Genomic DNA, 23126 nt, shown 5'->3' with positions numbered 1-23126 from the left:
AGGCGCAGGCAGTGTTTGGTAATGCGCCTGTGTTGGCTATGCTGAAGGTAAAGGGTGGGAGGAGTTATTGGTTGCTAGTGACTTAGCAAGGGGAAAGGGGTGCTGCAACGGCACTGCTGGGGGCAGAGATCATAGATGCCTGTTCAGGCCTTTTTACTCCCTGGAAAAGATCTAAGACGTACAAATACACCTTATGCAGTCTGAATGGAGGCGGATCCGCTCAGACTGCATCAGTCTGGCGGCGTTCAGCCTCCGCTCCGCTCGCCTCCGCACGGACAGGCGGACAGCTGAACGCTGCTTGCAGCGTTCGGGTGTCCGCCTGGCCGTTCGGAGGCGTGCGGATCCGTCCAGACTTTCAATGTAAGTCAATGGGGACGGATCCGTTTGAAGATGCCACAATGTGGCTCAATCTTCAAGCGGATCCGTCCCCCATTGACTTTACATTGAAAGTCTGGACGGATCCGTCCCAGGCTATTTTCACACTTAGCTTTTTTTTGCTAATATAATGCAGACGGATCCGTTCTGAACGGAGCCTCCGTCTGCATTATTATGAGCGGATCCGTTCAGAACGGATCCGCCCGAACGCTAGTGTGAAAGTAGCCTTAGACTTTTCCCTGACGTTTAATCGGGGGCTGTAATCGGCACGGGCAGCGCAGAGATGCTGCCTGTGCCTGCAATAACCATTAACAATTAAAAGCTCATTGCAGGAAGGAGCTTTGTTATTGGTTAGTTTGGGCGGGCTGGCGGAGCGATACAGGGGAAGCTGGCAGGAGCTGAAGCCCCAGGGATTTGCTGTAGTAAGGGGAGTAGGGCTCAGTGCACAAGAACTCCAGCAAATATGGCAGTGGTGGAGCTCAAAACTATGGCCCTGGACATCAAGATGGACCTGCAAAACAAAGTGACAGCAGCAGAGTGTAATGTATTGATGTATGTGGTGCAGTGTGTGTGGCCATCACGTACTGCACTACATACATCACACACTGCACCACATACATAACGGAAGTGCTGAATCAGGCACGCAAGGGTGTTTTTTTTTTTGTCATACGTTCTACATACATAAAAAATATATACATTAACGTACGTCTAAGATGGATGCAATTTTTTTTTTTTGCAATTTTTACCACGTTTTTTACATCCTGCAAAATGCAGCAAAAAAACATATAGGCAAAAACGTGATATGAACCCAGCCTGACAGGGAAGACTCCGCTGACTATGATGGGATCCATTCAGTTTCCATTCATGAGACTGTCTTTTTACTAGACATAAAAAGTGCTGCATATAAGGCTTTTTTGTCCGGTCTTTTTGACAGAGTCTGCAACAGAAGCTCCAAAAGCAGCCTCCAAAGCAGATGTGAGCAAGTGTAGGCCTACATATCATGTGTTTGAGTTACTGCAACCTTTGTACTCCTCCTTGGGTAAAAATACTCCTCAAAAATGGTAAGAGTATTTTTACTCTTCAGGAAAAAATGTAGTGCGACCTTGGTTCTGTCTGTAGGGGGGGTAGGCCCAGGCACCTCTGAATGAAAATAATACCCCTCTGGGCATCTTAATGCCTCATTAGCATATGGATTAAAGTGGATTTTATGAATATATAATACGAGCTCAAAAGAAACATATATGGAAAGAAGGTATGAAGTACTGTAAGGAGATATTTCTGGTTTAAAAGATTCCCCTTAAGTGGGCCGCCAGTCATGAAAGCCCCTTTAATCAATGTGCCTTATTTTACCCATTGGCAGCTCCTGGAACAAGGCGCATAATGGATCCATCCTATAGCCTTAATAAAAGAAGCCATGATGCTGTTGGGAGCAGATACAGAAGCATATGAAATGTTTTGAGAAAATAGCATGCTACATTGTTAGCAGTCAGTATTCCTCATACCTGGGCATTAGTAAAGGATTAGTGCTGCATTCGATTTGCTATGTAACGTACCGATGCTTGGCATGAGATCACCTGGTATTTTTTATCTGCCTAAATACAAAGCTGTATACAAAAAGTCCTTTGTCCTCCTAGAGACAAAGCAGCTCATTGACATGCAAGATGGTGTAATATTTCTTATTTTATGATGCTGAGCCTCATTTACCAAAACTGTCAAACAGATAAATCAGCCTTGTTGCCCATATCAGTTGTAGGGAGAAAGTCATTCTCATACTTGGTGATAGGGTGGCAGGAGAACTGTGGCCTTGCCATCACAAGTGGGTGCTGACTATAACTAACAGCTGACATCCAACTGTAATGGCTAGAATTGGAGACATCTCTGATCCCAACCATTTAACCCCTTTTACCGCCCTGTGTGAATGTTACAAGACAAAGTACACATGAAAATGGAGTACACCAGAATAATGAATAATATAAATAACTTTATTAGGCTACTTTCACACTAGCGTTCGATCGGATCCGTTCTGAACGGATCCGATCATAATAATGCAGACGGAGGCTCCGTTCAGAACGGATCCGTCTGCATTATATTAGCATATAAAAGCTAAGTGTGAAAATAGCCTCGTACGGATCCGTCCAGACTTTCAATGTAAAGTCAATGGGGGACGGATCCGCTTGAAGATTGAGCCATATTGTGGCATCTTCAAACGGATCCGTCCCCATTGACTTACATTGTAAGTCTGGACGGATCCGCACGCCTCCGCACGGCCAGGCGGACACCCGAACGCTGCAAGCAGCGTTCAGCTGTCCGCCTGTCCGTGCGGAGGCTGAACGCCGCCAGACTGATGCAGTCTGAGCGGATCCGCATCCATTCAGACTGCATCAGGGCTGGACGGAAGCGTTCGGGTCCGCTCGTGAGCCCCTTCAAACGGAGCTCACGAGCGGACCGACGAACGCTAGTGTGAAAGTAGCCTTAGGCTACTTTCACGCTTTTTGTTGTTAATACCAGTATTGAGATCGAGCAGAGGATCTCAATACCGGAATTAAACGGATCTGTTTTAATTTTGCACATCAGGATGCATCCGTTCCTTTAGGATGCGGTTGTGTGAAATCAATACATTGAGAGTCAATGGGTGATGGATCCGTTTTTTTAGGCTACTAAAAAAATGGATCCGTCACCATTTACTTACATTGTTTTCAGTGGCGGATCAATTTTTTTGCGTTTTTATGCCCGGACACAAAACCGCCGCTTGCAGCAGTTTTGTGTCCGATCACAAAATGGAATGCTGACGGAACGGAAGACATCCTGAATGTATGATGACTAAAGGGAAACATTTTTCCAGTATTGAGACCCTCTGCCGGATCTCAATACAGGAAAACGCCAGTGTGAAACAGGCCTTTGATGTACAGCAACCTAAAAGACAATCTTGAGACAGTGAAGAACACTAAAATACATCAAGAAGGTACAGAAAATAACATACAGTACCCCCACAACCACAGCATATACCCTTAATAAGGTAACATGATCATGCTAGTCAAAGCAAAAAAAAAAATCAATAAACCATGATAATGTGACATGCAAGGAATCCAATGCCAAATAAAAAGAGGTCTCACAATACACCACGTTCCAAATTATTATACAAGTTTTATTTTTCTCTGGTCATCAATTGTTAAGAGTATAAATAAAATTTTATTGAACCAACCGCCCAATGATAGCAGTATTTTTTCACCAATAAAAGAATTCAAAATGCACTGTTCCAAATTATTACACCCAACAGTTTCAAAACATTTTATAGGTTGTAAAGAAAATGATTATTTGCAGCATTAAGAGGTCACATTTACTGAAATTAAAAGACATTTCAATTAAAAACATCTTAACAGGCCGATTTAGATGTTAACATAGGACGCCTTCTTTTATATCACCTTCAGAGTTCTTGTATCCACTGGACTTCCGAGTTTCTGCTTGAATCTCTTTGCAGGATGCCAGAACAGCCTCCCAGAGCGGCTGCTTCCCACTCTGATAGATCTTTTGCTTGAGGGTACTCCAAAGGTTCTCAATAGGGTTGAGGTCAGGGGAGGATGGTGGCCACACTATGAGTTTCTCTCCTTTTATGCCCATAGCAGCCAACGACTCAAATATATTCTTTGCAGCACGAGGAGGTGCATTGTCATAAAGATGAATTTGCTACAAAAGACACAGTTCTTTTTGTACCATGGAAGAAAGTGGGCGGTCAGAAACTCTATATACTTTGCCGAGGTCATTTTCAAACCTTCAGGGACCCTAAAGAGGCCTACCAGCTCTCTTCCCATGATTACGGCCCAAAACATGACTCTGCCACTGCCTTGCTGACAGCCTTGTTGGGACATGGAGTCCATCCACCAACCGTCCACTACCCCAACCATCTGGACCATCCAAGACTGCATGGCACTCATCAGTAAACAAGACTGTTTGAAAATTAGTCTTCATGTATGTCTGGGGTCACTGCAACTGTTTCTGCTTGCGAACACTGGTTAGGGGTGGCCGAATAGTTTATGCACAACTGCAAGCCTCTGGAGAATCCTACACCTTGAGTTTTGCGGGACTCCAGAGGCATCAGCAGCTTCAAATACCTGTTTGCTGCTTTGTAATGGCATTTTAGCACCTGCTCTCTTAGGCCTCTTGCACACAACCGTATGTATTTTGCCGTCCGCAAAAAATACGGATGACATCCGTGTGCATTCTGTATTTTGGGGAACAGAACAGCTGGCCCTTCATAGAACAGTACTATCCTTGTCCGTAATGCGGACAATAATAGGACATGTTCTATTATTTCGCGGAATGCACGCGGAATACCTTCCGTTTTTTTATGCGGACCCATTGAAGAAGTGAATGGTTCCGTATACGGTCCGCAAAAAACCCAGAATGGACACAGAATGAAAATACGTTCGTGTGCAAGAGGTCTTTGTCCTCATGCACACGACCGTTCCTTTTTTTGCGGTCCGCAAAAAAGGGAAGCCGCCCGTGTGCATTCCGCAATTTGCGGAACTGAACAGGCGGCCCATTGTAGAAATGCCTATTCTTGTCCGCAAAACGGACAAGAATAGGACACGCTATATTTTTTTTGCATGGCCACGGAACGGAGCAACGGATGTGGACATTGAAGTGAATGGGTCCGCACCCGATCCGCAAAAAATGCGGCTCAGATGCGGACCACAACAACGGCAGTGTGCATGAGGCCTTATGGTCCATTCACACGTCTGCAAAATTTTGCGGAACGGGTGCAGACCCATTCATTTTCAATAGGGCCAGAATGTGCTGTCCACATCCGCGGATCCACACCCGTTTCCGCAAAAAAATAGAACATGTCCTATTCTTGTCCGCAATTGCGCATTTTCTATTATAGTACCGGCGATGTGCTGGCTGCAAATTGTGGAATGCACATTGCCAGTGTCCGTGTTTTGCAGATTCGCAGAACACTTACGGACGTGTGAATGGACCCTAAGGCATCATGCACATGACCGTTCCGTTTTTTTGCGGTCCGCAAACGGAGGAACCTCAAAAAACAGAAGCCGCCTGTGTGCCTTCCGCAATTTGCGGAACAGAACGGACGGCCCATTTTAGAAATGCCTATTCTTGTCCGCAAAACGGGGCCACTGAACGGAGCAACGGATGCGGACAGCACATGGAGTGCTGTCCGCATCTTTTGCAGCCCCATTGAAGTGAATGGGTCCGCATACGAGCCGCAAAAACGGCGGCTCGGATGCGGACCCGAAAAATGGTTGTGTGCATGAGGCCGTAAATCTGATGGTTTTGTCTGGCAGAAACCTTCCTCATTATGCCTTTATCTGCATGAACCAGTCACAAATCTCTTCATTACGCTTAAGTTATTGTGACATATGTAATGTTTTCATACCTTGCCCAAAGGCATTGCACTATTTGTCGCTTTTTGGCTAATAACCCTTATCTGCAAATGACTAAAGGTCATAAACACGTATTTAAGCCACATTCTTATCAGTAAGATGAGAATTGAGCTATAATGAGTGTTTATAAGCTCAGAGAACAGAATTAAGGAACCCGTTAGCTCTGAACCAACTACTAGAGAAATTCAAAGTAGTTAAAACAAATGCAGCTAGCTCACAGTAAAACCATAACATTTAATAATCACATTTATACTTATACTACATATCAAATACCATTACTATATCAACATTAAGAAATGTTGTCACGGTTCCTTATCTACTATCTAGATGTGGAGCTCTCGCATATAGGAAAAAAAAGTATGATAAAAATGTATTTTAATTCATATATTTCAGTGCCTGCTGTTATTTGATGTATGTGATCGATCCTGTGCCATAGTCTGTATGTGCATTAGCGCTTTTTACCCCTCCTCACGGTTTCTTGATGTCAGCTGGTACCTGCGATGTATCGACATCAAGGGGTGCAGTAGAATTGAAGCGCTATTATTAAAATATCAGCTGATACTTCGATATCAAGGGATACAGTGGAAATGAAGCATTGTACACAGTTATCAGGTACATCTCACCGCTCCACTTGTCCCGCTGTGTTTGTATTCGATGTGCCGGCTCTAGTATCTTCGCACATGCGCTTTTTTACTTCCAGACAGAAATAAGGTATAATGGACAGACGTGTCCCTGTTGTGTTTAGAGCCACACCTCGTTTTGGCTCAAAATCACTGATATGAACACTGTGTGAATAAGGCCTAAGGCTTTATAAAGGGTGCCTTAATTACTATTGTCAGAGCATTTAGGGACCCTCTTAGGCCACTTTCAGATGAACGAGCGTCTTGCAGCACCCGGCCTGAACTTTGAGCACTGCCTGGGTCGTATAGCATTATGGTATATTGATTTATGATGCTATGTAAGGTAGTGTTGTTGCAATGGGCATAGTAAGGTATGTGAAGATTGGAATGTTCTGTACTGCATTTGAATGTGTCCTTTAAGGGCTCATGCACACAACTGTAGCCTGTTGTGTAGATCCGCAAAACACGGATATCAGCCATGTGTGTTCCGCATTTTGCAAAACAGAACAGCCCTATCCTTGTCCGTGATATGAACAAGCATAGGATATGTGCTATATTTTTGCGGGTGCCACGGACCAGACATGGATATAGACAGCACATGGTGTTAATGGGTCCACATCCGAAATACAAAAAACGTGGATTGGAATGTTCTATTATGGGCCGGACATTCAGTTCCACAAAATGCAGAACGTATTTGGCTGGTATCCATGTTTTGCAGATCGCAAAAACAGCTATGGTCATGTGCATGAGTCCTAAGGCTGTAAATGGAATGTGGAGGTGGTGACGTAGGTTGGCTTAGGTCAAGAGTCAGACGTGCTAATCCTGTAGCATTGCACTGCATAGGTTGCAGGTGGGTCAGTTCAGAAACACAGGAGGAGATCAGAGCCTAGGGAACAGTCACTGTATGGCCTCATGCACACGACCGTTGTGTGCATCCGCGGCCGTTGTTCCGTTTTCCATTTTTTTTCGCGGACCCATTGACTTTCAATGGGTCCGTGGAAAAATCGGAAAATGCACCGTTTGGCTTCCGCGTCCGTGATCCGTTTTTTCCAGTCCGTGAAAAAAATATGACCTGTCCTATTTTTTTCACTGACAACGGTTCACGGACCCATTCAAGTCAATGGGTCCGTGAAAAATCACGGATGCACACAAGATAGTCATCCGCGTCCGTGATCCGTGTCCGTTTTTCCTATCATTTTCAATGCAAACTTGACTTAGTTTTTTTTTTCACTTTTCATGTCCGTGGATCCTCCAAAAATCAAGGAAGACCCACGGAAGAAAAAACGGTCACAGATCACGGAACAACGGAAATCCGTTTTGCGGACCGTAAAAAAAAAACGGTCGTGTGCATGAGGCCTATAGCAGAGGGCCAAGGTGCATCTGCCGTGAGTTAGTTAGTATTGATGAGGATCCATGGTTGTGGTTTGCCTACTGAAAGATCTAGTGATGGACTTGCTCTGGATTGCTGCCACCGTTCGCAGTTGCTGGAGCGAGCGCTTGATATGGTAAAAGAGACCTCCCTGATTAGCAGGTTATGGACCACTTCCTGCCTAGAGGCTGTAATGTGGGTAGGCCTGAGCTAGATACTCTGGATTTAGTTGTTGACCAGAGACTGTGACCCAGCTAGCCTGATACACCCTGAAACCATCTACTGTGAATGCACTGATGCGATACTTGATACTATTCGATACCACGCAAAAAAAATAAAAACACCAAGAAAGCCTTGTGCATTCCGCATTTTATGGAACATCTGGCTCATAATAGAACAGTCCAATTCTATTTTTTGGGGGGACAAGGTGACTGGGGAGGGGGCGCACTGTGCCACCAATGATTTTAATACTGGGGAGGAGGGCGCACTGCGCCACCAATGATAATTAACAGGTATGCTCAACCTGCGGCACTCCAGCTGTTGCAAAACTACAACTCGATTCAACAGGCTGTCCTGTTGGTAGTGACAACCACCTGCTAGGAGTACACTGTATAATGAGAATCGCGACACTGCAATTACTGTTAACAACCAATGTTCCCTCTAAGCCTCTGCTGTTGCTGAGCGGAGCAATTAGGCAGCTGGGCAATATCACGAAAGATGGGTAATCTGTTACTAAGGATACATTCCCATGCAACCATCCCATGCTCTGATCTCCTCCATGCAATACAGTGCAGACATCATTTAAAGGGGTATTCCGATATCCAATTTTAATGTGGATTTACCATAAAAGTATTGAGAACAGAGATTAATTTGCCTATGGCAGTGTATTGAGAGGCGAACCCACATGTATGGCCTTCTCCATTTACTTCTATGGGAACCATGGTGGGATCTGAATCTATTGGACTCTTGTGGATATGCCATAAAAGTCTTACCTGCAGTCAGATTTAACACCACAGATGGAACAGTACCTTTATAGATGCAGATAATGTAGCAGATAGGCTTTTTAAAAGTTGAGAGGTATGATTAAGGATGGCTACTATCAGCGGCATGCTGCAGCAAATTTCTTTTAACACTAAGCCATGCCTCTAGGGCTGCAGCTAAAGGTTATTTGAATAATCGATTAATCGGGGGGGGGGGGGGGGGGGGGGTTGGGACGGACGACTAAATGACAGAAAAGGGGTTTATATGATTTTACTTGAAAAATTATGTTCAAAGGTCATATTAAAACAAATTGTGGGGGACAACGTTATGGAGAGGGGGGATCTGTGGAGGACACTGTTATGGAGAGAGGGGGGGGGGGGAATCTGTGGAGGACACCGTTATGGAGAGGGGGGGGGGATCTGTGGGGGACAGTGTTATGGAGAGGTGGGATCTGTGGGGGACACTGTTATGGAGAGGTGGGATCTGTGGGGGACACTGTTATGGAGAGGGGGGGGGGGGATCTGTGGGGGACACTATATAGCATCTTATGCTATATGTGTCAGCCACAGATCCCCTCCCCATAACAGCCCCGGCCCCGCCGCTCACAGCATTAGACAATTCTGGCAGTAACTTTTACTTGAACTTTAAATTAGCTAATCTTTAGTACCTTACAATGAAGCTCCAGTAACAGGCAGAGCGGGCGGCGGCGTAACATCACTCACTCATGCGTCTCGTGAGTGAGGTTACACCGCCGCCCGCTCCGCCTGTTACTGGAGCTCATTGTAAGGTAATGAAGATGCGCTGATTTAAAGTTCAAGGACCCGCAGTCATAGCGCCTGACCGCCCACATAGCAACAAATTATTCGATAACGATTATTCCCGATAACTTTTATATATTATCGATTAATTGTTGCAGCCCTACATGCCTCGCACTCTGCTTAATGTCTATCTATACATGTTCCAATTCCACCCTGTTCCCTTTGGGCCCAACAAAATTAAAACATGTGGTTATTCTGGCATTTTTACCGCCCAATGGAAAGAACGTAAGAGTGCAAATTTGTGAATATAAAGACCCAAACCCTAAGTTCACACCTGAGTGTTTTACAGCACGTTCCTACGCGCTGTAAAATGCTCAACAAGGAGAAACCAATGCTTCCCTATGGGAATGGTTCTCACCTGGGCGTTTTACAGCGCGTACGATCGCGCTGTAAAACGCCCGACGCTCAAAAAGTTCTTGAGCTTCTTTGGGGCGTTTTGTCGCGCGTTCCCGTCCATAGACTTTCAGGAACGCGCGACAATGGGCGTTCGCTTGTCTCTGTATGCGCGATTGCAAACGCCCCGTACAATCGCGCATACAGAGTGCTCAGGTGTGAACCCAGGGTTAGCCCCCTTGCAGACGAGCGTGTGCGGATTAGGTCCAGATGAGTTGCAAATGTGTTCAGTGAAAAATGCTCTATTTCGCAAACAAAGTAATTCCGTTTTGTCTGCGATTCTCGTTCAGTTTTTATTGCGTGGGTGCAATGCGAATTAATGCGTTTTGCACGCGCGTGATAAAAAAACTGAATGTATACAAACAACATCTCTTAGCAACCATCCATGAAAAACGCATTGCATCTTGCTTGTGGATGCGATTTTCACGCAGCTCCATTAATTTCTATGGGGCTAGCGTTGCGTGAAAAATCACAGACTATATAGAACATGCTGTGATTTTCACGCAACGCACCAGTGATGAGTGAAAACCAACTCACATGTACAAACACAGCCCCATTTGAAATGAATAGGTCCGGATTCTGTGCAGGCACAATGCGTTTGCATCACGCATTGCACCCGCGCAGAATACTCGCTTGTGTGAAAGGGGCCTAAGGGTAATTGCATACATTGCATGTTGGATTTTTGTGCAGAAAAACTGCAGAGTTCTACAGTAAAAGCAAAGTGAATGAGATATGGCAAATCTGATTTACACATGTGGTATTTTCTATGGATGGAAATTGACCTGTCGAGCGGATTTTAAAATCTGCAGCATGTAAACTGTTTGTGCAATTCAGCATCTTCTGTAGAGGGGGTTTCCCCACGTACTTCAGTGGAGTTGTTAACAAATCTGCAACAAAAAAAACAAACGTGGATTTACGTGCATTCTTTATGCAGTTTTCATGCCGCTTTTCTGTATGTACATGTAGTCTAAGGTTATTTTCACACTAGCACTTGTATATCCTGCAGGGAACAACCTGACGGATTGCTCTGCAATCCGGCATTGCCAAAAGCTACAGCATTACCGTCCGGCAGCATTAACGATAACGGGGACCACCAGAGATCTGTCCGCAACCCGGCAAATATGCCAAGAATCAGCCATGATAAAAACCATTGCATGGAATGCAAAGCGATCTGGCAGGCTGTTTCCGGCCGGATATACAAGCGCTAGAGTGAATCTAGCCTAAGGATGGTATTAAACATAGGATTTTTCAGGTGGTTTTGATAGCGTTTTTTTTGCATTGCTTAGGCATAAAAAAAACACACAACAAGCTCCACGGAAGTATGTGGGCAATATTAGACTTAGGACAAATGTTTTTTTTTTTTTTACCTTGCAGTGACACCAAACCAGTGGCACTGTTGAACTAATTCATGGGCCCCACACTGTATAGCTATTTTTATTTCAGGCAGCTGCCAAAACAATAGAGAAAACAATACATGTGACCGTACTTTACTGCCTATGAAATAAAATGTCAAAACGACCCCTATAGTCAGTGTGACAACATAACCACATGTTGAGTCCTCCATGACGCGTCCTTGCAGAAAAGCCAATGGGCGAAACAACCACTAGCAACCCCTTCAGTCTTCCGCACTTACACGGTACACCTCCATCTATCCCGCTAGTGTGCTCGCGCATGCTCATCAGACAGCGCTTCCTTCCAAGCTACCAATCACAGTTCTCTTCCCAAAGACTATGTGCTGGAAGCTGCTGTGAGCGGCGCTCCCATTGGTGGATACGAGTGCCTTGGTGATTGGCTAGTTGTGTGGCGCTTGGCGGGTCTGAGCGTACCCGGGCAGTGCACTGTAAAGCTCGGTTTCTGCCTACCTTACAGTCTGTGGCCGCTCACGTACCGGAGTGTGTCAGTAATTATACTGGGCGCTGACGAGGTATGAGAGCTCCTTCAGTTACATGACTCTTTAGTGCACCGCATTATTATGTGACGTCCCCGGTGTCTTTGTGCTTTTCTCCCTTCTGTAGTAATTACTCCCTGTACTTCATATTTAATATGCCTAAACGAATTCTCTATGCTTCCCTTACCTAAGTGATGTAAATAAGTGGTGTTCATGGCCCCTTACAGGGACTGTTCACCTTATGGAGTTGTAGTATGAGCAGTTGTCTAGTGCATATTTATGTCCAGCAAACGATCAATGTCCAGAATACAACTAGCATGCCCGACTGCTGCTCCCTCTACTACTGTGTAGTAACTACAGGTACATGTACAGTTCTTCCTAGTACACACATGATCATTTGGGCACCTACCAGGATTGGTGGCACCTGAGAGGAAGAAGAGGTCCTATATATGTTCTCTTGTATAGGCAAAAATTCACGGCCCTGGCGGTCAGTTGCAATTCTGGATAATGCTTTAAGTATGCCTCAGCCTGAAGCATAGAGCACACAGTGTGCGCCCATTTAATTCTGGAGGTGCCTATGTAATTAGAAGAACAAGGATCTTTATCCAGGTGTTATGGTCACCACTGCAGCACAGATACGAGGCAGCTGGGGCAGGAGTTGCACATGCATGTGTATGCACGGTCCCGGCCTGAGCTTTTTTCCTAAAGTGCAAGCATGGCCACTGCTCCTGGATTGCAGGATGATCGTGATGCCTGGAAACGAGTGTATAATTTGATTGAAAAATGAATCAGGCTTGTATTTGAAGGGCTTCTACCACCAGAATTACTGTTATGTAGCTGACTGACATCAGTGGCGTCTCTAGCTTTCAAATTTTGGGGGGCACACTGGGGGCCAGGACAAAAGTAGGGGGGGGGGGGGGCAGCTATAACAATGATACATTTACACAAGTACGCTTAGAAATGCTGCAATACTTTACCCAATACCTAAAACCGCAACAGGGAAGAAAAGTCCAGCTGTCTGTGGATGACACTTTTATAGAGAGGGGGATCTGTGGATGACACTGCTATGGGGGGATCTGTGGATGCCACATACCGTATATAGCATCTTATGCTATATGTGTCATCCACAGATCCACCCCATGACAGTGTCATCCCCATTTCCCCCTCCATAACAGTGTCATCCACAGATATCCCTCCCCGCCTCTCACAGGAGTGTACATTTGACATTTCTAAACCGTAATCCATATCCTGCAGTAACTTTAACTTTAAATCAGGATTAAGCGGCCGCTCATCTCTACTAGTACCTTAACCTTACACCACTCGGCTAGCTTCGGTAACAGGGCCAGGCTACAGCCTACAGCGAGTGCTGATTTCTGCAGGTCAGAGGATACGGATTACAGTTTAGAAGAAATGTACACTCCTGTGAGCGGTCCAGACCAGTGGCGGATCCAGAGCCTGGTCTCAGGAGGGGCACTTCCAGATTATTTTCTGTCCGCCGCCACAGAACAAGGGTGCTTATAGAACAGACTACACAGTGTAGAGGTATACTGTATATTGTGTGGCACAGTGTAGAGGTATACTGTGTGGCACAGTGTAGAGGTATACTGTATATTGTGGGGCACAGTGTAGGCTATATGTCTATAACATAAACATATTTCACTTGAACACTTACAGTTACTTGGCTTGGACCTTGGGGGTCTCGGTCGCCACTTCCACACTTTGGCCGGGGGCTCGGCGGAGCTGATGTTGTGTTTTATCCTAATGAGAAAGATTTCATAATAAGTATTTGGAGAAGGGGCAGAGGGATAGCAGAGCAGGGAGATGCTGGTGCTACTACTAGGGGGTCATACCATGGGGGAGTAATAAAGCCCACCATTATGCCCCCCAGTAGAAATAATTCTCCTTATAATGTGACCATGCAAAAAATACCCCCTTATGCCCCCAATTGAGCTAATGTCCCCCATAATGTGGCAGTATAAAATACCCCTATATAGTGCCCCCAGTAAATGCCCCCATAGTGCTCCTCTCCCCCTTCCTCCTAGTGCCCCCCATAATGTACCAGTATAAAATGCCCCAGTAGATGCCCTCAGTGTCCCCCATAATTTTGCAAGTATAAATTACCCCTTCTTAGTGCCCCCGTAGATGACTCCATAGTACTCCTCTTCCCCCCTTCCCCATAGTACCCACCATAATGTGTCCCAGTATAAAATGCTACTGTACAGAGCCCCCCATATAAAACACCCTTTTGTGTTGCCTCAGTAGATGCCCCTATAGTGCCCACCAATAATGTGCCAGTAATAAGCCCCCATTACGTGCCAGTAATAAGCCCCCCCATCATGTGCCAGTATTAGGCCCCCCCATCATGTGCCAGTATTAGGCCCCCCATCATGTGCCAGTATTAGGCCCCCCATCATGTGCCAGTATTAGGCCCCCCATCATGTGCCAGTATTAGGCCCCCCATCATGTGCCAGTATTAGGTCCCCCCCATCATGTGCCAGTATTAGGTCCCCCCCATCATGTGCCAGTATTAGGTCCCCCCCATCATGTGCCAGTATTAGGTCCCCCCCATCATGTGCCAGTATTAGGTCCCCCCCATCATGTGCCAGTATTAAGGCCCCCCCATCATGTGCCAGTATTAAGGCCCCCCCATCATGTGCCAGTATTAAGGCCCCCCATCATGTGCTAGTATTAAGGAAGTCCCCCCCATCATGTGCCAGTATTAAGTAAGTCCCCCCATGTGCCAGTATTAAGTAAGTCCCCCCATGTGCCATTATTAAGTAAGTCCCCCCCAATCATGTGCCATTAAGTAAGTTCCCCCCCATCATGTGCCATTATTAAGTAAGTTCTCCCCCCATCATGTGCCATTATTAAGTAAGTTCCCCCCCATCATGTGCCATTATTAAGTAAGTTCCCCCCCCCCCCCCGTATCACCATTGTAAAAAAAAAATATAACACTTATACTTAACTCAGTGCCAGCGATGCGATGCAGGCCTCTTCTGGCCTGTGTCCCACGCTGTATGGCTCAGGCGGCGCAATGACGTCATCACGCCGCCTGCGCCGGCCTCTGATAGGCTGCAGGCACTAGGCCGGCAGCCTATCAGAGCAAGGGGAAGGGACACGCCTCTCCCTCCCCTGCACCGCTGCTGGCACGGGCAGATTACTAAGGAGATGAGCGTAATGGAAGCGCTCATCTCCCTGTGCCCGGCGGCGGCTCACTTGGGGGGGGGCGCACATTTTAGTTGGGGGGGCACAGCATGATGTAGGGGGGGCCTGGCGACGCCACTGACTGACATTAGTGATGCGCTAATGTCAGCACTACATAACAGTATGTTTCTAACATTTGTCCCTGCAGCCGTTTTTGTAAAATAACCACTTTTATAATATGCTAATGAGCCTCTAGGTGCTATGTGGGCATAAAATCAGCACCTAGATGCTCCATCTACTCACGCTTTATCCTGCCCAGGTAACCTGTTCTGCCCGCCCCGCTCCTCTTGATTGATGCCACGGTCCACCGCATCGTTGACGAAATCCCGAGCCTGCGCCGTTCACTTCTGGTTTAGGCGCAGTGAGTGAATGATGCGCTCCTGGTGCCGGATTCCTCACTGCGCCGACTATTGCGGGGGGCCGGCAATTGCGGCGGGGCGGTTCAGTCACTGTACTATAGCCCCATCCTGCCGCTCCAGTGCTGCACAAATATAAAATGTCTTATTCAATTAAAAGTGATTACACATGCCATCACTCCTATTAGAACCGTACATCCTAACAGCTTCAGTAGAATGCCGGCAGCAGCGTAACTCCCTGATGTCACGTGCCTGCGCCGCCTACTTTATGAATGAAGCAGGTGGCGCAGGCAAGTGACATCAGTGAGTGACGCTCTGGACTGCCTGCCGGCATTCTACTGAAGCTGTTAGGATGTACGGTACTAATAGGAGTGAGGAGGCATGTGTAATCACTTTTAATTGAATAAGACATTTTATATTTGTGCAGCACTGGAGCGGCGGGGGATCTGTGGATAACATCCGTGGATGGAACTGTTCTGGGCTGGGGGGGGTCTGTGGATGGAACTGTTCTGGGCTGGGGGGGGGGGGGGGGGTCTGTGGATGGCACTGTTCTGGGCTGGGGGGGGGGTCTGTGGATGGCACTGTTCTGGGCTGGGGGGGGGTCTGTGGATGGCACTGTTCTGGGCTGGGGGGGGGGTCTGTGGATGGCACTGTTCTGGGCTGGGGGGGGGGCTGTGGATGGCACTGTTCTGGGCTGGGGGGGGGCTGTGGATGGCACTGTTCTGGGCTGGGGGCTGTGGATGGCACTGTTCTGGGCTGGGGGGGGCTGTGGATGGCACTGTTCTGGGCTGGGGGGTCTGTGGATGGCACTATTCTGGGCTGGGGGGTCTGTGGATGGCACTATTCTGGGCTGGGGGGCTGTGGATGGCACTGTTCTGGGCTGGGGGGGCTGTGGATGGCACTGTTATGAGCTGGGGGGGCTGTGGATGGCACATATATAACAATGCCAGCCACAGATCCCCCCCCCCCTGTAACGGTGCCAGCCACAGATCCCCCCCTGTAACGGTGCCAGCCACAGATCCCCCCCCCTGTAACGGTGCCAGCCACAGACCCCCCACCCCCTGTAACGGTGCCAGCCACAGATCCCCCCCCCCCCTGTAACGGTGCCAGCCACAGATCCCCCCCCCCCCCCTGTAACGGTGCCAGCCACAGATCCCCCCCCCCCTGTAACGGTGCCAGCCACAGATCCCCCCCCCTGTAACGGTGCCAGCCACAGATCCCCCCCCCCCTGTAACGGTGCCAGCCACAGATCCCCCCCCCTGTAACGGTGCCAGCCACAGATCCCCCCCCTGTAACGGTGCCAGCCACAGATCCCCCCCCTGTAACGGTGCCAGCCACAGATCCCCCCCCTGTAACGGTGCCAGCCACAGATCCCCCCCCTGTAACGGTGCCAGCCACAGATCCCCCCCCTGTAACGGTGCCAGCCACAGATCCCCCCCCTGTAACGGTGCCAGCCACAGATCCCCCCCTGTAACGGTGCCAGCCACAGATCCCCCCCCTGTAACGGTGCCAGCCACAGATCCCCCCCCTGTAACGGTGCCAGCCACAGATCCCCCCCCTGTAACGGTGCCAGCCACAGATCCCCCCCCTGTACGGTGCCAGCCACAGATCCCCCCCCTGTAACGGTGCCAGCCACAGATCCCCCCCCTGTAACGGTGCCAGCCACAGATCCCCCCCCTGTAACGGTGCCAGCCACAGATCCCCCCCCCCCTGTAACGGTGCCAGCCACAGATCCCCCCCCCCTGTAACGGTGCCAGCCACAGATCCCCCCCCCTGTAACGGTGCCAGCCACAGATCCCCCCCCCCTGTAACGGTGCCAGCCACAGATCCCCCCCTGTAACAATGCCAGCCACAGATCCCCCCCCCCTGTAACGGTGCCAGCCACAGATCCCCCCCCCCCCCCTGTAACGGTGCCAGCCACAGATCCCCCCCCCCTGTAACGGTGCCAGCCACAGATCCCCCCCCCCTGTAACGGTGCCAGCCACAGATCCCCCCCCCCCCTGTAACGGTGCCAGCCACAGATCCCCCCCCCCCCCCTGTAACGGTGCCAGCCACAGATCCCCCCCCCCCCTGTAACGGTGCCAGCCACAGATCCCCCCCCCCCCCTGTAACGGTGCCAGCCACAGATCCCCCCCCCCCCCCTGTAACGGTGCCCGTCATCCACAGATCCCCCCCTGTAACGGTGCCAACCACAGATCCCCCCCGTAACGGTGTCCGTCATCCACAGATCCCCCCTCCGTAACGGTGTCCGTCATCCACAGATCCCCCCTATAACAGTGTCCGTCATCCACAGATCCCCCCCCATAACAGTGTCTGTCATCCACAGATCCCCCCCATAACAGTGTCCGTCATCCACAGATCCCCCCCCATAACAGTGTCCGTCATCCACAGATCCCCCCCATCAGTGTCCGTCATCCACAGATCCCCCTCCATAACAGTGTCCGTCATCCACAGATCCCCCTCCATAACAGTGTCCGTCATCCACAGATCCCCCTCCATAACAGTGTCCGTCATCCACAGATCCCCCCCCATAACAGTGTCCGTCATCCACAGATCCCCCCCATAACAGTGTCCGTCATCCACAGATCCCCCCATAACAGTGTCCGTCATCCACAGATCCCCCCATAACAGTGTCCGTCATCCACAGATCCCCCCATAACAGTGTCCGTCATCCACAGATCCCCCCCATAACAGTGTCCGTCATCCACAGATCCCCCCCATAACAGTGTCCGTCATCCACAGATCCCCCCCATAACAGTGTCCGTCATCCACAGATCCCCCCATAACAGTGTCCGTCATCCACAGATCCCCCCCATAACAGTGTCCGTCATCCACAGATCCCCCCATAACAGTGTCCGTCATCCACAGATCCCCCCCATAACAGTGTCCGTCATCCACAGATCCCCCCCATAACAGTGTCCGTCATCCACAGATCCCCCCCCATAACAGTGTCGTCATCCACAGATCCCCCCCCATAACAGTGTCCGTCATCCACAGATCTCCCCCCCATAACAGTGTCCGTCATCCACAGATCTCCCCCCCATAACAGTGTCCGTCATCCACAGATCTCCCCCCCATAACAGTGTCCGTCATCCACAGATCTCCCCCCCATAACAGTGTCCGTCATCCACAGATCTCCCCCCCATAACAGTGTCCGTCATCCACAGATCTCCCCCCCATAACAGTGTCCGTCATCCACAGATCTCCCCCCCATAACAGTGTCCGTCATCCACAGATCTCCCCCCCATAACAGTGTCCGTCATCCACAGATCTCCCCCCCATAACAGTGTCCGTCATCCACAGATCTCCCCCCCATAACAGTGTCCGTCATCCACAGATCTCCCCCCCATAACAGTGTCCGTCATCCACAGATCTCCCCCCCATAACAGTGTCCGTCATCCACAGATCTCCCCCCCATAACAGTGTCCGTCATCCACAGATCTCCCCCCCATAACAGTGTCCGTCATCCACAGATCTCCCCCCCATAACAGTGTCCGTCATCCACAGATCTCCCCCCCATAACAGTGTCCGTCATCCACAGATCTCCCCCCCATAACAGTGTCCGTCATCCACAGATCTCCCCCCATAACAGTGTCCGTCATCCACAGATCTCCCCCCATAACAGTGTCCGTCATCCACAGATCTCCCCCCCATAACAGTGTCCGTCATCCACAGATCTCCCCCCCATAACAGTGTCCGTCATCCACAGATCCCCCCCCATAACAGTGTCCGCCATCCACAGATCCCCCCCATAACAGTGTCCGCCATCCACAGACCACCATTAGTTCCAAACCCACCAAAAGCATAGGTTTTGGTTAAAAATATATTTTTTCTTATTTTCCTCCCCAAAAACCTAGGTGCGTCTTATGGGGCAAAAATACGGTAGGTATCGCCGCATCCGTGACAATCTGGTCTATAAAAATATCACATGATCTAACCTGTCAGATGAATGTTGTAAATAAAATATAAAAACGGTGCCAAAACAGCTATTTCTTGTTATCTTGCCTCACAAAAAGTTTAAAATAGAGCAACCAAAAATCATATGTACCCTAAACTAGTACCAACAATACTGCCACTCTATCCCGTAGTTTCTAAAATGGGGCCACTTTTTTGGAGTTTCTACTCTAGGGGTGCATCAAGGGGGCTTCAAATGGGACATGGTGTCAAAAAAACCTGTCCAGCAAAATCTGCTTTCTAAAAACCGCATGGCATTCCTTTCCTTCTGCATCCTGCCGTGTACCCGTACAGCTGTTTACGACCACATATGGGGTGTTTCAGTAAACTACAGAATCAGGGCCATAAATATTGAGTTTTGTTTGGCTGTTAACCCTTGCTTTGTTACTGGGAAAAATGGATTAAAATGGAAAATTTGCCCAAAAATTGAAATTCAGAAATTTCATCTCCATTTGCCAATAACTCTTGTGGAACACCTAAAGAGTTAACAACGTTTGTAAAATCTGTTTTGAATACATTGAGGGGTGTAGTTTATTAGATGGGGTCACTTTTATGGAGTTTCTACCCTAGGGGTGCATCAGGGGGGCTTCAAATGGGACATGGTGTCAAAAAAAGTCCAGCAAAACCTGCTTTTCAAAAACCGTATGTCATTCCTTTCCTTGTTCGCCCTGCCGTGTGCCCGTACAGCGGTTTACAACCACATATGGGGTGTTTCTGTAAACTACAGAATCAGGGCCATAAATATTGAGTTTGGTTTGGCTGTTAACCCTTGCTTTGTAACCGGAAAAAAATTATTGAAATGGAAAATCTGCCAAAAAAGGGAAATTTTGAAATTGTATCTCTATTTTTCATTAATTCTTGTGGAACACCTAAATGGTTAACAAAGTTTGTAAAATCAGTTTTGAATACCTTGAGGGGTGTAGTTTATAGAATGGGATCATTTTTCGGTGGTTTCTATTATGTAAGCCTCGCAAAGTGACTTCAGACCTGAACTGGTCCCTAAAAATTGGGTTTTTAAAAATGTCTTGAAGATTTGCTTCTAAACTTCTAAGCCTTGTAACATCCCCAAAAAATAAAATATAATTCCCAAAATGATCCAAACATGAAGTAGACATATGGGGAATGTAAAGTAATAACTATTTTGGAGGTATTACTATGTATTATAGAGGTAGAAAAAAATTGAAACTTAGAAAATTGCAATTTTACATTTTTTTGGGTAAATTTGGTATTTTACCAGTGTCATGAAGTACAATATGTGACGAAAAAACAATCTCAGAATAGCCTGGATAAGTCAAAGCATTTTAAAGTTATCAGCACTTAGGGTCCATTCACACGTCCGTTGTTTCTTTCCTGATCTGTTCCATTTTTTGCGGAACAGATCTGGACCTGATCTGGACCCATTCAATTTCAATGGGTCCTGAAAAACAATCAGACATTGTGCTGTCCGATTTTTTTCAGGACCCATTGAAAATGAATGGGTCCAGATCTGGTCCAGCTCTGTTCCGCAAAAAACGGAACAGATCAGGAAAGAAACAACGGACGTGTGAATGGACCCTTAAAGTGACACTGGTCAGATTTGCAAAAAATGGCCTGGTCCTTAAGGTGAAATAGGGCTGAGTCCTTAAAGGGTTAAGCATAATCTATATTCATTGGCACAATGCACCAAATCCCCCCCAACCGCAGTATTATAAAGTAGAATCATTGGTGGCGCAATTTATTATGATCATTGGTGGCAGTTCCGATCGGAGCCCCAGCAGTGTAATCCTGGGGCTCCGATTGGTTACCATGGCAGCCAGGACGCTACTGAAGCCCTGGCTGCCAGAGCTCTATCAGGGTAAATAGGACAAGGGATAAAAGATCCCAGGTTCTAGCCCCTAAGGGGGGAAATAGTTATTTAAAAAAAAATATAAAAATTTTAATCAACCCCTTGTCCAATTTTACATATGTATTTTTTTTATTGTTAATATACTTTATATCGCCACGCCCAAAAAAGTGCGAACTATTAAAATATTTAAAAATATGTCCTTTGCGGTGAACGCCGTAACAGAAAAAATAAATTAAAAAAAAAACCTTGTAATTTGCCATTTTTTAGTCACCTTGTCCCGACAAAAATTAGGTTAGGACTGTTCTATTATGGTCCACACGTTCCATAAAATCTGGAATGCACGCAGCTTTTTTGGTGCTTTTATTTTTTCATGTGATATTGAGTATTGCAATACTTTTTTATGGTATCGAAATAGAGTCAAAATTTTGGTATTGTGACAACCCTAGGTAAGACGTGTGTGTGTGTTTTTTTATTTTTATTTTTTTTATTATTATATTGTAATTATATGTATTTGACATTTAGCGACAAAAAATTAAATTATGGCTCCTAAATTTTTTCAGGTTACGAGCCGTTGGCTCCTTGATATTTTTTTTTTGTCTGGAGCCCTGTTACTGTTTCTACAGACGGTTCTGGACACTGTCCTCTTATACAGTATATTCTGTAGGTGACAAGTTTATTGTGTGCATAGCCGTCTCTACCTTGCCGGGCAGGGGCCTGTTATGGTGCACCGCGTCACTCAGATAGGGATTGATGGGGCTAAATAGACATTGTACGACCAGTCGCTGTCCTTGAATGCCAGCTTGTCATTACAGCCCTATTGGTGTTCTTGAACAAACTGGAATTTGCAACATAGTTGGAGACCTTTTGCTCCGTTTTCTTGGACATGTTGCTTTTCACTACAGTTCAGTTTTTTTTTTTTCCTGCAATAAATAATTATATGTCAGACCAGAACGCTGCTCACAACGGCATCAAAATAACAGAAATGCGGGATAACTGCTTTGTTGGTGAGACATAGTCATATGTACAGGCAAAAGCCTTTTTAGAAATCTGCCTCCCTAATAAGTGCACAGCTTAACTTCTTAGGCTACTTTCTCACTTGCGTTTGGAGCGGATCTGCCTGGTGTATGCACAGACAAATCTGCTCCTATAATGCAAAAGCTTGCATTCGTTCAGAACGGATCCGTCTGCATAACAGTTTTTTACAGATCTGATTTTTCACTTTGTGAAAACTGAGATCCGACAGTATATTCTAACACAGAGGCGTTCCCATGGTGATGGGGATGCTTCAAGTTAGAATATACTAAAAGAACTGTGTACATGACTATGATTATTGTGCGAATCATAGCCCCCTGTAAGAGATCAGGTGCTGCCAGGTAGACCCCCTCCCTCCCCTGTATTAAATGTGACCAGTGTGGCCCCCCTCCCTCTATATTGATTAGTGGCCAGTATGGCCTCCCCTGTATTAATGTATTAAATGTGACCAGTGCGGCCCCCCTCCCTCTATATTCATTGGTGGCCAGTGCAGCCCCCCTCCCCTGTATTAAATGTGACCAGTGCGGCCTCCCCTCTCTTCTCCCCCCCCCCAATTAAAATCAAACCCCCCCCCCCCCCCCCATCATTGGTGGCAGCGGAGAGTTCCGATCGTATTCCCAGTTTAATTGCTGGGGCTCCGATCGGTTACCATGGCAGCCAAGACGCTATTGCAGTCTTGGCTGCCATGGTTACTTAGCAATAAATAGAAGCATTATACTTACCTGCGATGTCTGTGACCGGCCGGGCGCTCCTCCTACTGGTAAGTGAAAGGTCTGTGCTATAAGCAATGTGCCGCACAGACCTTTCACTTACCAGTAGGAGGAGCTCCCGGCCGGTCACAAACATCGCAGGTAAGTATAATGCTTCTATTTATTGCTAAGTAACCATGGCAGCCAAGACTGCAATAGCGTC

The 23126-nt window shown here is 47.5% G+C and overlaps 1 protein-coding gene across 2 annotated transcripts in view; it reads left to right on the top strand.

Annotated features, from left to right (window-relative positions):
* The first annotated feature begins 11764 nt into the window (after positions 1–11764).
* Positions 11765–23126, top strand: part of TOPBP1 (DNA topoisomerase II binding protein 1) — a 174870-nt gene continuing 163508 nt past the window's right edge. For both annotated transcript variants that reach the window (XM_044293058.1, XM_044293057.1), the window contains exon 1: positions 11765–11879. The gene's annotated coding sequence lies outside the window, so the exon portion shown is untranslated. The remainder of the gene's footprint in view (positions 11880–23126) is intronic.

Source organism: Bufo gargarizans, chromosome 5, assembly GCF_014858855.1.
Source record: "Bufo gargarizans isolate SCDJY-AF-19 chromosome 5, ASM1485885v1, whole genome shotgun sequence".
Classification (NCBI taxonomy): Eukaryota; Metazoa; Chordata; class Amphibia; order Anura; family Bufonidae; genus Bufo; species Bufo gargarizans.
This window is presented reverse-complemented; position numbering and strand designations above follow the sequence as displayed.